The sequence below is a fragment of the Salvelinus fontinalis genome, unplaced genomic scaffold (genome assembly GCF_029448725.1).
Source record: "Salvelinus fontinalis isolate EN_2023a unplaced genomic scaffold, ASM2944872v1 scaffold_0676, whole genome shotgun sequence".
NCBI lineage: Eukaryota > Metazoa > Chordata > Actinopteri > Salmoniformes > Salmonidae > Salvelinus > Salvelinus fontinalis.
This window is the reverse complement of record NW_026600885.1, coordinates 1-12,500: the sequence shown is the minus strand read 5'-3', so window position 1 is coordinate 12,500 and position 12,500 is coordinate 1. Positions and strand designations below refer to the sequence as shown.

Below are 12,500 nucleotides of genomic sequence, written 5' to 3'. Positions count from 1 at the left end.
GGTTTAGAGGTGGTAAAGGAGACCCAGATGGAAACGGCTACTCAAGACGTCAGAGGGTCGTCGGGAGAGGTGGGTAGAGTAATGGAAGAGCTGGGCTCATCCCTCGATGAAGCTCCCATAGAAGAGTTTTTTTTGGGGGACATCATGAGGGGGATGGAAGAGGGGATTGAGACCCCACAAGCGAGGACGGAGGAATGGGGGTACATCTCGCCTTTGCCTGACACACCAAGAATAAAGAGGGACGCCTCCACAGCCCATCAGGCCCTGCAGGAGACAGGGGTGATCCTGGAAGCGGGGGAGGCCCGGAGGAGGAGAAAGAAGAAGAGGACTTCCCTCGAGATGGGAGAAGGCCAGAATGGGTTGGGAGGGGAGGGGAGGGGTGGGGGTGTGAGATCGAATGGGGACAGTGCCACAGAGGGGACCCCCATGTTAACGCAGGTCTCATCTCTCCCACTCACCCAGATGGAGATAGACCGGGGGGCACAAGTGTTAGGTATGCCCGATGGAGATGGGGTGTCTCAGGCCTTTTCTGGGACGCCGGGACCCCCCATCCACAGCCTCAACCCTTTCCCTGCGTGTTGGGGGGCTCAAGGGGGGGATGCAGTGGATGGGGTGGTCTTAGAGATAGAGGGTCAAGAACCTGTGTCCGTGGATGTACGAGGGGTTGGGGAGCTGGTAAGTAATGCCGAGGATGCTCCCGTGCCTTCGCAGGGTCCATCTTTCCAGCTTTTCCAGATGGATGAGAACCGGTCGTCCCAGGGGATGTTTTTGCTAGAGGGGGAGGAGGTGGCTCAGGCTAGTTCTGGGACGCTGGGACCCATCATCCCCAACCCTTTCCCAGCGTCCTGGGGTTCCCAGGAGAGCAGTATGGGGGGTGGGGTGGTTGGGGGTTTTACGGAGGATGCTAGCCCAGGGCTGAACTTCGATGAGGACCTTTACCCACCGGGGGTGAGTACCTGAGCCCTGCACCGTTTTGATTTTTTTGTTTTTTAGGGTGCAACCATGGCAAACATTAAGATAATGACCATGAATGTTAGAGGACTAAGAAACATTGTTAAAAGAACTGCTGTTTTTAGTTGTTTATCAAACATAGGTTTTACCTTTTGTTTCTTGCAGGAGGTACATTTAAGGGATGAGGGGGATATAGAGAAGTTTAAAAAAGAGTGGGTAAAAGGGGAGTCGGTGTGGAGTGTGGGGGGTGTCCACTCATCAGGGGTTGGGATTTTGTTTGGGACAAGGGAGGTGAGGGTGGAAAGCACGTACGTTGTAATACAGGGCAGGGTTCTGGGGGTGGACATAGCATTAGGGGATTTTAGACTTAGGATTATAGGGGTGTACGGACCACAGACGAGGCCAGAGAGAAGGGAGATGGTGGAGAGTATGGCACCTCTGTGCGCCACAAATAGAGTGTTGATAGTGGGAGGGGATTTCAACGTAGATTTAGGAGGGGTAGGGGATAGTAGTGTGACGGCTATCAAAGGACTTATGGCAAGCCATGGTCTGGTGGATGGAGGCCTTAAAGCTACTCCTGCGATGGCAGGTCCCACGTGGCGTAACTCCCGGGGGGTCGAGCGGAGGCTGGACTATGTTTTTCTGCCCAAGTCCTTGGGGTTGTTGTCTGGGCGTCTGTTGCCTGTGTTTTTCTCGGATCACGACGGGGTTCTCCTATGGGTCAAGGCGCCTGTCTGCCTTTTCGGTAGGGGGTACTGGAAGCTAGACCGGGATATCCTGGAGGAGCGGGCTTTTGTAAATGCCTTCTCAGTTTTTTTTCGGGGGCTTGAGGGTCTCAGGCCAATGTGTGGAGGGGTGTTGGAATGGTGGGAGGTAGTTAAGGTAAGAATTAGGGTGTTTATTATTAGGTTTTGTAAGAGGAAAGGGAGAGAGGAGAGAAGGGAGGTGGAGCAGCTCCAACGGTTACTCGATCTAGAGTACGAGGCCGGTAACCTCGGTGTTTCGATGGACGTGGAGCGTGCTACCAGCCTCAAGGCGCAGCTCAGGGAGGTGCACGAGCGGAAGGCCCGTGCTTTCCTGCAGCGTGCACATTCTGAGTTTATAGAGCAGAATGAGACCTGCTCTGCAGGGTTCTTCAAATCAGTTAGGGAAAAGCAGGAAAGAAAGGTTTTTTATGGGGTAAGAGATGGACAGGGTAGGGTAGTTAGGGAGCCGGAGCAGATGGTCAGGATAGCAACGGACCATTTCCGGAGTTTTTTCCAGGAGAGGGTAGTAGAAGAAGAGCAGGGCACAGTGTTCTTAGAACACTTGTCCCGGCGAGTGCCGGAGGACATTAGAAAGGCGATGGAGGCCCAGATAACACTAGAGGAGGTGGAGAGCGCCCTCAAGAGGATGGGGAAAGGGAAGGTGCCTGGGATGGATGGGCTGCCGGCTGAGTTTTACCTCAAGTTTTGGGGTATGCTTGGACCGGTGGTCCTCGAAGTCCTGACGGCCGTTCTCGAGACTGGAGTCCCGGGCAGGTCAATGGCCGTAGGCGTGCTCTCCTTTATATATAAGAAAGGAGACGCCGCCGACCTTAGCAACTGGCGGCCGTTGACCATGCTGTGTGTAGACTATAAGATACTAGCTAAGGTCATGGCAGACCGTTTGCGCACAGCCCTTCCCTACGTTGTCCATGAGGATCAAACGTGTGGGGTGGAAGGCCGTTCCATTAGGTGGAACCTCCAACTGATCAGGGACTCCATCGCCTGGGTTGAGGATAGAAGCCTACCTCTGATGGTAGCGGCACTTGATCAGGCTAAGGCTTTTGATCGTGTCAGTAGGGTTTTTCTTTTTAGAGTATTAGGGAGGTTAGGGTTTAGTGATCGCTATATAAAGTGGATCAAAACTCTGTATGAGAGAGCGGGGTGCCGGGTGAGCATTAACAGCCATCTGGGTGACGTGTTTGGCCTCTCATCAGGAGTCAGACAGGGATGCCCGCTCTCGGCACTCCTTTTCGTGCTCTATATGGAGCCCCTAGCGGCTGCCATTAGGGCTGACGCGGGGGTAGAGGGCTTGCTGGTCCCTGGGAGTGGCGGCCTGTGTGTTAAGATGACACAGTACGCCGATGACACTACCTTGTTTTTATGCAAGGACTCGTGCCTGCTAAGGTCTCTGGCCATAATTGGAGACTTTACCCGCGCGTCGGGAGCGGTCCTTAACCTCGCCAAGTCATCTGTAAAGTATTTTGGCAGATGGCGGGGCAGGACGGATGTGCCTGGGGGGCTATATCTCTGTAATGGGGCCCTGAGGATCCTTGGGGTCCTTTTTGAGACCTCCGGCTCCGCGGCACTGAACTGGAACAAGAGAGTTGCCGTGGTACAGAGGAAGCTGGCAATGTGGAAGACCAGATCCTTGTCCTTCTTGGGCAAGGTCCTGGTCCTGAAGGTGGATGTACTGCCTTCCCTCCTGTACTTGGCGTACATCTATCCATTGCCAGCGAGCATGAGGAGGGGGCTAGTAAGGCTCGTGTTCCAGTTCATGTGGGGAGGCAGGTATGAATATGTCGCCAGGGCACGCATGCTCACAACCATCGGGGAGGGTGGGAGGGGAGTTCCACATTTCCCACTCAAGCTGGACTCGATTTTTGTTTCGTTTTTGTTGAGGGAGCTCGCGAATCCAGTGATTCATCCCTCCGGTTATTTCCTGCGGGTGTTCTTCTCGTACCAGGCGAGAAGCATAATGGTGTGGTCCAACACGGGTCCTCGGGCTGAACAGCTGCCGTGGCACTTCAGCCATGCGGCGAAGTGGCTGCGAGCACATCCCGAGGTTGAAGTCGCCCGAGTAGGTTTGGACCACAGACACCTGTATGAGGAGGTCAGACGGAACGCTTGTGCACCCCCTGTTGTGGGAACCCCTGCTGTGGTCTGGGAGAACATACAGGCGCGGGGTCTAGACAATAGTCTTAAGGATCTAAATTGGTTAAGTCTCCACAGGTGCTTGCCGGTGAGATCTATCATGCGTCGGCATAGTTTGGCGCGGTCCCCCCAGTGCCCGAGACCAACTTGTGGTGGGGAGGAGACAATACGCCATATGTACTGGGACTGTGCTTTCGCAGGGGTAGTGTGGGCCAGGGCTCAGGGTTTGCTGGGGAGAGTGAAAGGGGGTTTTGTATTGACATGGGGGAGGGTGGAGAGAGGGGTAGGGAGAGTAGGGGGTTTAGGTAGAGACCGTTTTTTGCTATGGCTGATAATTAGTCTTTTTAAGAAAGGGCTGTGGGATGCCAGGCAGGGGCTGGTTAAGTCGGGGGCAGACTGGGGGGTGGAGACGATAGTGAGGAGAGTGGAGGGTGATTTGAGGGGGAGGATAAGAAGGGAGGAGAGGAGGTGGGGCCACCATGCCGCCTTAGAGAGGTGGAAAGGAGGGTTGGGGCTGGGTAGGTAGATAAGGTATAGAAAGTAGGTTGGGATGGGGAATGCATAAACCTACTGATGGCGTGAGTTTACAGGATTGGTGCTGAAGTACCATGGACAACTGGGGGTTGGTGATGGGGGTATATCTCTAACCAGAGAGAAAGGAGGTCAAGGTTATGTTGAAAACAGATGAGTTGTATAATGTCTACAAGTTTTGTTTTTTTGTTTTTTGAAAATGGGCAGATAATATGTTAAAAGAAGTGGAATTTTTCACAATGTAATGGTTGAAATGTAAGAATAAAAGCTTTGAATCATCATCTGTTCTTATCAGTTTAATATCTGATACGTCCCCCATCGGGGGACTACATATTAAATGGATTTTTCGAACAGGGAGTCGGAAATGGGGCTTGCTCCGTCCGCTCCACGCATCGACCCGGTATTGCAGTACCTCCGGGAACGGTGCAACACACACACACACATTCCTCCCGTTGTCAAGAAAAGAAAGGGGAAAAAAAACATCCAAAGTGAAAGTAGGGCGAAGCGCTCTTCGTGGGTTCCCCCGTTTCCCGCCATTTTACTTAAAAAAAAAAAAAAAAAAAAAAAAAAACGTTGGTCAGGATAGTGAGTGAGTGAGTGAGTGAGTGAGTGAGTGAGTGAGACTGTCTGTCTGTCTGTCTGTCTGTCTGTCTGTCTGTCTGTCTGTCTCTGTCTGTCTGTCTCTGTCTGTCTGTCTGTGACTTTTTACCCACACACAGCCGTGGAAAAGTTGTCCGAGTGGGTTGGGTGACTACCCACCCGCGAGATCCCAGCCTAGTAGTGCACAGAGTGTGTCTCGGGGCCCCGACTTCTGACTTCCATACGACTCTGGTTTCTCTTCATTACGCACAAGCCTTTCGCCTTTTACTAAAGACTTCCGTGGAGAGGAACACTTATGAGTTCAAAGTATTTTTGGAAGGGCTTTGCTTCTGGCAGAGCCCGCTATATCTTGTTTCAAGAGAAATTGACAGAGATGATGATGATGACGACGACGCCGCCGCCGCAGCAGAGACTTGTTGCTCATGCGTTTGACTAGTCGCTAAGGGCAATTGAGTTCAAGCCCGACGGACGGACGGACGGACGACTGGCGTATTTGCCGGGCTTTGAACAAATAGTCGTCGTCGCACTAGGCGGCGTAAAGAGCTAGTGACTTCAAGACGCATTGGCGACTTTCAAAAATAAAAAACACCCGCCTGTCTGTCTGTCGGAAGGGGTGGGGGGGGGGGAGGAGGAGCCACCTTTTGCCGAACCGCCAAAGTCTGCCGAGACCCCCGGGTGCCCGGCGGCTGCAGGGTACCATTTGTGGGTTATCGCTTCTCGGCCTTTTGGCTAAGATCAAGCTTGGTACCGAGGTGCCCCAGAGCTCGCTTAGTCAGAAGGTCGGAGATAGGAGGGCGAAAAGGTTGTGGTCGGTCGGTTTTTTGTGAGAAAAGGCTTTTTGGGTATTTCTCAGAGGGTTCCTTTTTTTGGAGAGCGGATTATTGGTTTGGAAGTGCGTTTTCTTTTGTTGGGAAATGGCACGTTCTAGTTATAACAAGTCGGTACCTGGAATAGGTTTGGCCAATACAGTGAGGTTTACGTGTAGGGATAAAGAAGAGGAGCCTTTTGCAAGAGACCAGTTTGGAAGATTCATTTTGATGGGGATCTTGAAACTGGAGGTGAAGGACGTTTTATGTCTTCAAGATAATCCGTTGGAGAGGGCTTTTGATGTGACCCTTTATAATGAAGGGAAACATGAAGAGGTTCTAAAGATGGCAAAGGAAGAGAGTAAGGCAAGGCCTATGTCTCAGTATGCAGTGACCAGTTTGGCGAAAAGTAGTTTTCGTGTGGTCACGGTGACTATGTACAATCCCCATGTAAAGGATGACGATGTGAGGGCCTTTTTGGGGCGATATATGGACAGTGTTTCATCGGCAAGGCTTCTCAGGGACTCCCTGGGATTCTGGAACGGGAAGAGAGGTTTCCAGGTTCTTCTCAGGGAGGACTCTGAAGGATTGGATGGTTACCTCCATCCTCCGGCTATGTTCTCCCTGGGGGCTGACAGGGGGACGGTGCATTACGCACGTCAGCCCCCGTATTGCAGGCGTTGTATGGCCTATGGACATACCCTCGCCTCGTGTAGTGAAAGAAAGTGCAGGTTCTGTGGGTCCGGTGGGCACGAGGCGAGGGACTGTGCCGAGCCTAAGACATGCCACGGGTGTGGCTCAGTGGAGCACCTGTGGCGGGACTGCCCCGCCAGGCGGAGGTCATACGCGTCTGCAGCTGGGGGGGGAGCGAGAGCTGGGGATGGGGGTAGAAGTGGAGAGGAGCGCGCAGGAGGGGGTGGCAGAGGAGGAGGAACTGCACCGAGGGAGACACAGAGAGAAGAGGAGAAAGAGAAGAAGAGGGACGGGACAGAAGAAGAGGTGGCCGGGAAAGAAGGAGAGGTGGCCGGGAAAGAAGGAGAGGTGGTCGAGATGGAAGGAGAGGTGGTCGGGACAGAGGGGAAGGAAGTAGAAGAGGAGGGTTTGGACATGGGGCAGAAAAAGGAACTCCTTGGAACGCTGAGGGAGAAGAAAGGCGGGAGGGGGCCGGGGAAGGGTTGGAGGGCAGGGGATTTGGAGAGGGTGAAGAGGGGCTTTGAGAAGGAGATTAGGAAGAAGGGTTCGTCGGGGGAGCAGGATGGTAGGGCCGGGATAGAAGGAGAGGAGGCTGGGGCAGAAGGAGAGGTGGTTGGGGCAGGGGAGTGTGAGATGGAAGTAGGGGTGGTCGGGACAGAGGGGGAGGAAGGGAAGGAGGAAAAAGGGAAAAAAAGGAAGGAGAAGGGGAGAGAGGAGGAGGTAGGAGGGGAGAGACAAGCCGGGACAGAAGAGGAGAGGGAGGAGAAGGTTAAAAGAGAAATAGATAGAATGGTGCTGGAAAGGGTGTGGGAGAGAGGACCGATTAAGGGATGGAAGGAAGGTGAATATGAGGAGGTGGTAAAGGATTATGAGGACTATATTAAGGACAGGGGTTTGCCCGAGGAGAGAGATTATGGGGGAGGGGAAAATAACCCGTGGGATACAGCATACAAAAAGAAAAAGAAAAAAAGGGTGGAACCGTTGGGTAGCGGTAGGGGGAAAAGTGGTGAGAGGGGGGAAAGGGAGGGAGAAGAAGCAGGGCCTTCGTGGGCTCCCTCTCGTTCATCCTCGTTTACACCACTGGAGGAGCTGGAACTCCCGGTGATGGCACTGAGCTGGGCGATGGAGGGAGGTACAGGTTACCTGTATGGGGACGTGGGGTCCCCGGTCAGTAGTCTGGACGAGGATGAAGGGATGGCATTGAGGGGGGGGCAGGGGCAGGGAGATGGTCCCAAGTGAAAATTGATCCCATGATTATTGGTTTAGGTTTTGGTTATTGTTTATTAGTAGGTTTTGAGATGAGGAATTTTGTTGTTGGTTAGAAGTATATATATTTTTGTTTTGATGTAAGATTGTGGTGGTTTGTTGAATGTAAATAAAAACTTTAAAAAAAAAAAATCTGTTCTTATCAGTTTAATATCTGATACGTCCCCCATCGGGGGACTACATATTAAATGGATTTTTTGAACAGGGAGTCGGAAATGGGGCTTGCTCCGTCCGCTCCACGCATCGACCCGGTATTGCAGTACCTCCGGGAACGGTGCAACACACACACACACATTCCTCCCGTTGTCAAGAAAAGAAAGGGGAAAAAAAACATCCAAAGTGAAAGTAGGGCGAAGCGCTCTTCGTGGGTTCCCCCGTTTCCCGCCATTTTACTTAAAAAAAAAAAAAAAAAAAAAAAAAAACGTTGGTCAGGATAGTGAGTGAGTGAGTGAGTGAGTGAGTGAGTGAGTGAGTGAGTGAGACTGTCTGTCTGTCTGTCTGTCTGTCTGTCTGTCTGTCTGTCTGTCTCTGTCTGTCTGTCTGTCTCTGTCTGTCTGTCTGTGACTTTTTACCCACACACAGCCGTGGAAAAGTTGTCCGAGTGGGTTGGGTGACTACCCACCCGCGAGATCCCAGCCTAGTAGTGCACAGAGTGTGTCTCGGGGCCCCGACTTCTGACTTCCATACGACTCTGGTTTCTCTTCATTACGCACAAGCCTTTCGCCTTTTACTAAAGACTTCCGTGGAGAGGAACACTTATGAGTTCAAAGTATTTTTGGAAGGGCTTTGCTTCTGGCAGAGCCCGCTATATCTTGTTTCAAGAGAAATTGACAGAGATGATGATGATGACGACGACGCCGCCGCCGCAGCAGAGACTTGTTGCTCATGCGTTTGACTAGTCGCTAAGGGCAATTGAGTTCAAGCCCGACGGACGGACGGACGGACGACTGGCGTATTTGCCGGGCTTTGAACAAATAGTCGTCGTCGCACTAGGCGGCGTAAAGAGCTAGTGACTTCAAGACGCATTGGCGACTTTCAAAAATAAAAAACACCCGCCTGTCTGTCTGTCGGAAGGGGTGGGGGGGGGGGGGGAGGAGGAGCCACCTTTTGCCGAACCGCCAAAGTCTGCCGAGACCCCCGGGTGCCCGGCGGCTGCAGGGTACCATTTGTGGGTTATCGCTTCTCGGCCTTTTGGCTAAGATCAAGCTTGGTACCGAGGTGCCCCAGAGCTCGCTTAGTCAGAAGGTCGGAGATAGGAGGGCGAAAAGGTTGTGGTCGGTCGGTTTTTTGTGAGAAAAGGCTTTTTGGGTATTTCTCAGAGGGTTCCTTTTTTTGGAGAGCGGATTATTGGTTTGGAAGTGCGTTTTCTTTTGTTGGGAAATGGCACGTTCTAGTTATAACAAGTCGGTACCTGGAATAGGTTTGGCCAATACAGTGAGGTTTACGTGGAGGGATAAAGAAGAGGAGCCTTTTGCAAGAGACCAGTTTGGAAGATTCATTTTGATGGGGATCTTGAAACTGGAGGTGAAGGACGTTTTATGTCTTCAAGATAATCCGTTGGAGAGGGCTTTTGATGTGACCCTTTATAATGAAGGGAAACATGAAGAGGTTCTAAAGATGGCAAAGGAAGAGAGTAAGGCAAGGCCTATGTCTCAGTATGCAGTGACCAGTTTGGCGAAAAGTAGTTTTCGTGTGGTCACGGTGACTATGTACAATCCCCATGTAAAGGATGACGATGTGAGGGCCTTTTTGGGGCGATATATGGACAGTGTTTCATCGGCAAGGCTTCTCAGGGACTCCCTGGGATTCTGGAACGGGAAGAGAGGTTTCCAGGTTCTTCTCAGGGAGGACTCTGAAGGATTGGATGGTTACCTCCATCCTCCGGCTATGTTCTCCCTGGGGGCTGACAGGGGGACGGTGCATTACGCACGTCAGCCCCCGTATTGCAGGCGTTGTATGGCCTATGGACATACCCTCGCCTCGTGTAGTGAAAGAAAGTGCAGGTTCTGTGGGTCCGGTGGGCACGAGGCGAGGGACTGTGCCGAGCCTAAGACATGCCACGGGTGTGGCTCAGTGGAGCACCTGTGGCGGGACTGCCCCGCCAGGCGGAGGTCATACGCGTCTGCAGCTGGGGGGGGAGCGAGAGCTGGGGATGGGGGTAGAAGTGGAGAGGAGCGCGCAGGAGGGGGTGGCAGAGGAGGAGGAACTGCACCGAGGGAGACACAGAGAGAAGAGGAGAAAGAGAAGAAGAGGGACGGGACAGAAGAAGAGGTGGCCGGGAAAGAAGGAGAGGTGGCCGGGAAAGAAGGAGAGGTGGTCGAGATGGAAGGAGAGGTGGTCGGGACAGAGGGGAAGGAAGTAGAAGAGGAGGGTTTGGACATGGGGCAGAAAAAGGAACTCCTTGGAACGCTGAGGGAGAAGAAAGGCGGGAGGGGGCCGGGGAAGGGTTGGAGGGCAGGGGATTTGGAGAGGGTGAAGAGGGGCTTTGAGAAGGAGATTAGGAAGAAGGGTTCGTCGGGGGAGCAGGATGGTAGGGCCGGGATAGAAGGAGAGGAGGCTGGGGCAGAAGGAGAGGTGGTTGGGGCAGGGGAGTGTGAGATGGAAGTAGGGGTGGTCGGGACAGAGGGGGAGGAAGGGAAGGAGGAAAAAGGGAAAAAAAGGAAGGAGAAGGGGAGAGAGGAGGAGGTAGGAGGGGAGAGACAAGCCGGGACAGAAGAGGAGAGGGAGGAGAAGGTTAAAAGAGAAATAGATAGAATGGTGCTGGAAAGGGTGTGGGAGAGAGGACCGATTAAGGGATGGAAGGAAGGTGAATATGAGGAGGTGGTAAAGGATTATGAGGACTATATTAAGGACAGGGGTTTGCCCGAGGAGAGAGATTATGGGGGAGGGGAAAATAACCCGTGGGATACAGCATACAAAAAGAAAAAGAAAAAAAGGGTGGAACCGTTGGGTAGCGGTAGGGGGAAAAGTGGTGAGAGGGGGGAAAGGGAGGGAGAAGAAGCAGGGCCTTCGTGGGCTCCCTCTCGTTCATCCTCGTTTACACCACTGGAGGAGCTGGAACTCCCGGTGATGGCACTGAGCTGGGCGATGGAGGGAGGTACAGGTTACCTGTATGGGGACGTGGGGTCCCCGGTCAGTAGTCTGGACGAGGATGAAGGGATGGCATTGAGGGGGGGGCAGGGGCAGGGAGATGGTCCCAAGTGAAAATTGATCCCATGATTATTGGTTTAGGTTTTGGTTATTGTTTATTAGTAGGTTTTGAGATGAGGAATTTTGTTGTTGGTTAGAAGTATATATATTTTTGTTTTGATGTAAGATTGTGGTGGTTTGTTGAATGTAAATAAAAACTTAAAAAAAAAAAAATCTGTTCTTATCAGTTTAATATCTGATACGTCCCCCATCGGGGGACTACATATTAAATGGATTTTTCGAACAGGGAGTCGGAAATGGGGCTTGCTCCGTCCGCTCCACGCATCGACCCGGTATTGCAGTACCTCCGGGAACGGTGCAACACACACACACACATTCCTCCCGTTGTCAAGAAAAGAAAGGGGAAAAAAAACATCCAAAGTGAAAGTAGGGCGAAGCGCTCTTCGTGGGTTCCCCCGTTTCCCGCCATTTTACTTAAAAAAAAAAAAAAAAAAAAAAAAAAACGTTGGTCAGGATAGTGAGTGAGTGAGTGAGTGAGTGAGTGAGTGAGTGAGTGAGTGAGACTGTCTGTCTGTCTGTCTGTCTGTCTGTCTGTCTGTCTGTCTGTCTGTCTGTCTCTGTGTGTCTGTCTGTCTCTGTCTGTCTGTCTGTGACTTTTTACCCACACACAGCCGTGGAAAAGTTGTCCGAGTGGGTTGGGTGACTACCCACCCGCGAGATCCCAGCCTAGTAGTGCACAGAGTGTGTCTCGGGGCCCCGACTTCTGACTTCCATACGACTCTGGTTTCTCTTCATTACGCACAAGCCTTTCGCCTTTTACTAAAGACTTCCGTGGAGAGGAACACTTATGAGTTCAAAGTATTTTTGGAAGGGCTTTGCTTCTGGCAGAGCCCGCTATATCTTGTTTCAAGAGAAATTGACAGAGATGATGATGATGACGACGACGCCGCCGCCGCAGCAGAGACTTGTTGCTCATGCGTTTGACTAGTCGCTAAGGGCAATTGAGTTCAAGCCCGACGGACGGACGGACGGACGACTGGCGTATTTGCCGGGCTTTGAACAAATAGTCGTCGTCGCACTAGGCGGCGTAAAGAGCTAGTGACTTCAAGACGCATTGGCGACTTTCAAAAATAAAAAACACCCGCCTGTCTGTCTGTCGGAAGGGGTGGGGGGGGGGGGGGAGGAGGAGCCACCTTTTGCCGAACCGCCAAAGTCTGCCGAGACCCCCGGGTGCCCGGCGGCTGCAGGGTACCATTTGTGGGTTATCGCTTCTCGGCCTTTTGGCTAAGATCAAGTGTAGTATCTGTTCTTATCAGTTTAATATCTGATACGTCCCCCATCGGGGGACTACATATTAAATGGATTTTTCGAACAGGGAGTCGGAAATGGGGCTTGCTCCGTCCGCTCCACGCATCGACCCGGTATTGCAGTACCTCCGGGAACGGTGCAACACACACACACACATTCCTCCCGTTGTCAAGAAAAGAAAGGGGAAAAAAAACATCCAAAGTGAAAGTAGGGCGAAGCGCTCTTCGTGGGTTCCCCCGTTTCCCGCCATTTTACATAACCCTCCCGTTGTCCTTCTATTATGCCTAGCACACAGTGT

The 12,500-nt window shown here is 52.3% G+C and overlaps 4 non-coding genes and 3 pseudogenes across 4 annotated transcripts; all 7 read left to right on the top strand.

The window, feature by feature from the left end:
* Positions 1–4,643: 4,643 nt before the first annotated feature.
* Positions 4,644–4,813, top strand: LOC129846989 (U2 spliceosomal RNA; annotated as a pseudogene).
* A 389-nt stretch (positions 4,814–5,202) lies between these two features.
* LOC129847007 (U5 spliceosomal RNA) lies at positions 5,203–5,319 on the top strand. The gene has a single exon (XR_008758344.1). It is a non-coding gene; the product is annotated as a U5 spliceosomal RNA (small nuclear RNA).
* Positions 5,320–7,804: 2,485 nt separating this feature from the next.
* On the top strand, positions 7,805–8,029 carry LOC129846998 (U2 spliceosomal RNA; annotated as a pseudogene).
* A 401-nt stretch (positions 8,030–8,430) lies between these two features.
* Positions 8,431–8,547, top strand: LOC129847006 (U5 spliceosomal RNA). The gene has a single exon (XR_008758343.1). It is a non-coding gene; the product is annotated as a U5 spliceosomal RNA (small nuclear RNA).
* Positions 8,548–11,035: 2,488 nt separating this feature from the next.
* Positions 11,036–11,260, top strand: LOC129846990 (U2 spliceosomal RNA; annotated as a pseudogene).
* A 409-nt stretch (positions 11,261–11,669) lies between these two features.
* On the top strand, positions 11,670–11,786 carry LOC129847005 (U5 spliceosomal RNA). Its single transcript, XR_008758342.1, has one exon. It is a non-coding gene; the product is annotated as a U5 spliceosomal RNA (small nuclear RNA).
* Positions 11,787–12,158: 372 nt separating this feature from the next.
* On the top strand, positions 12,159–12,349 carry LOC129847002 (U2 spliceosomal RNA). Its single transcript, XR_008758341.1, has one exon. It is a non-coding gene; the product is annotated as a U2 spliceosomal RNA (small nuclear RNA).
* Positions 12,350–12,500: the final 151 nt, after the last annotated feature.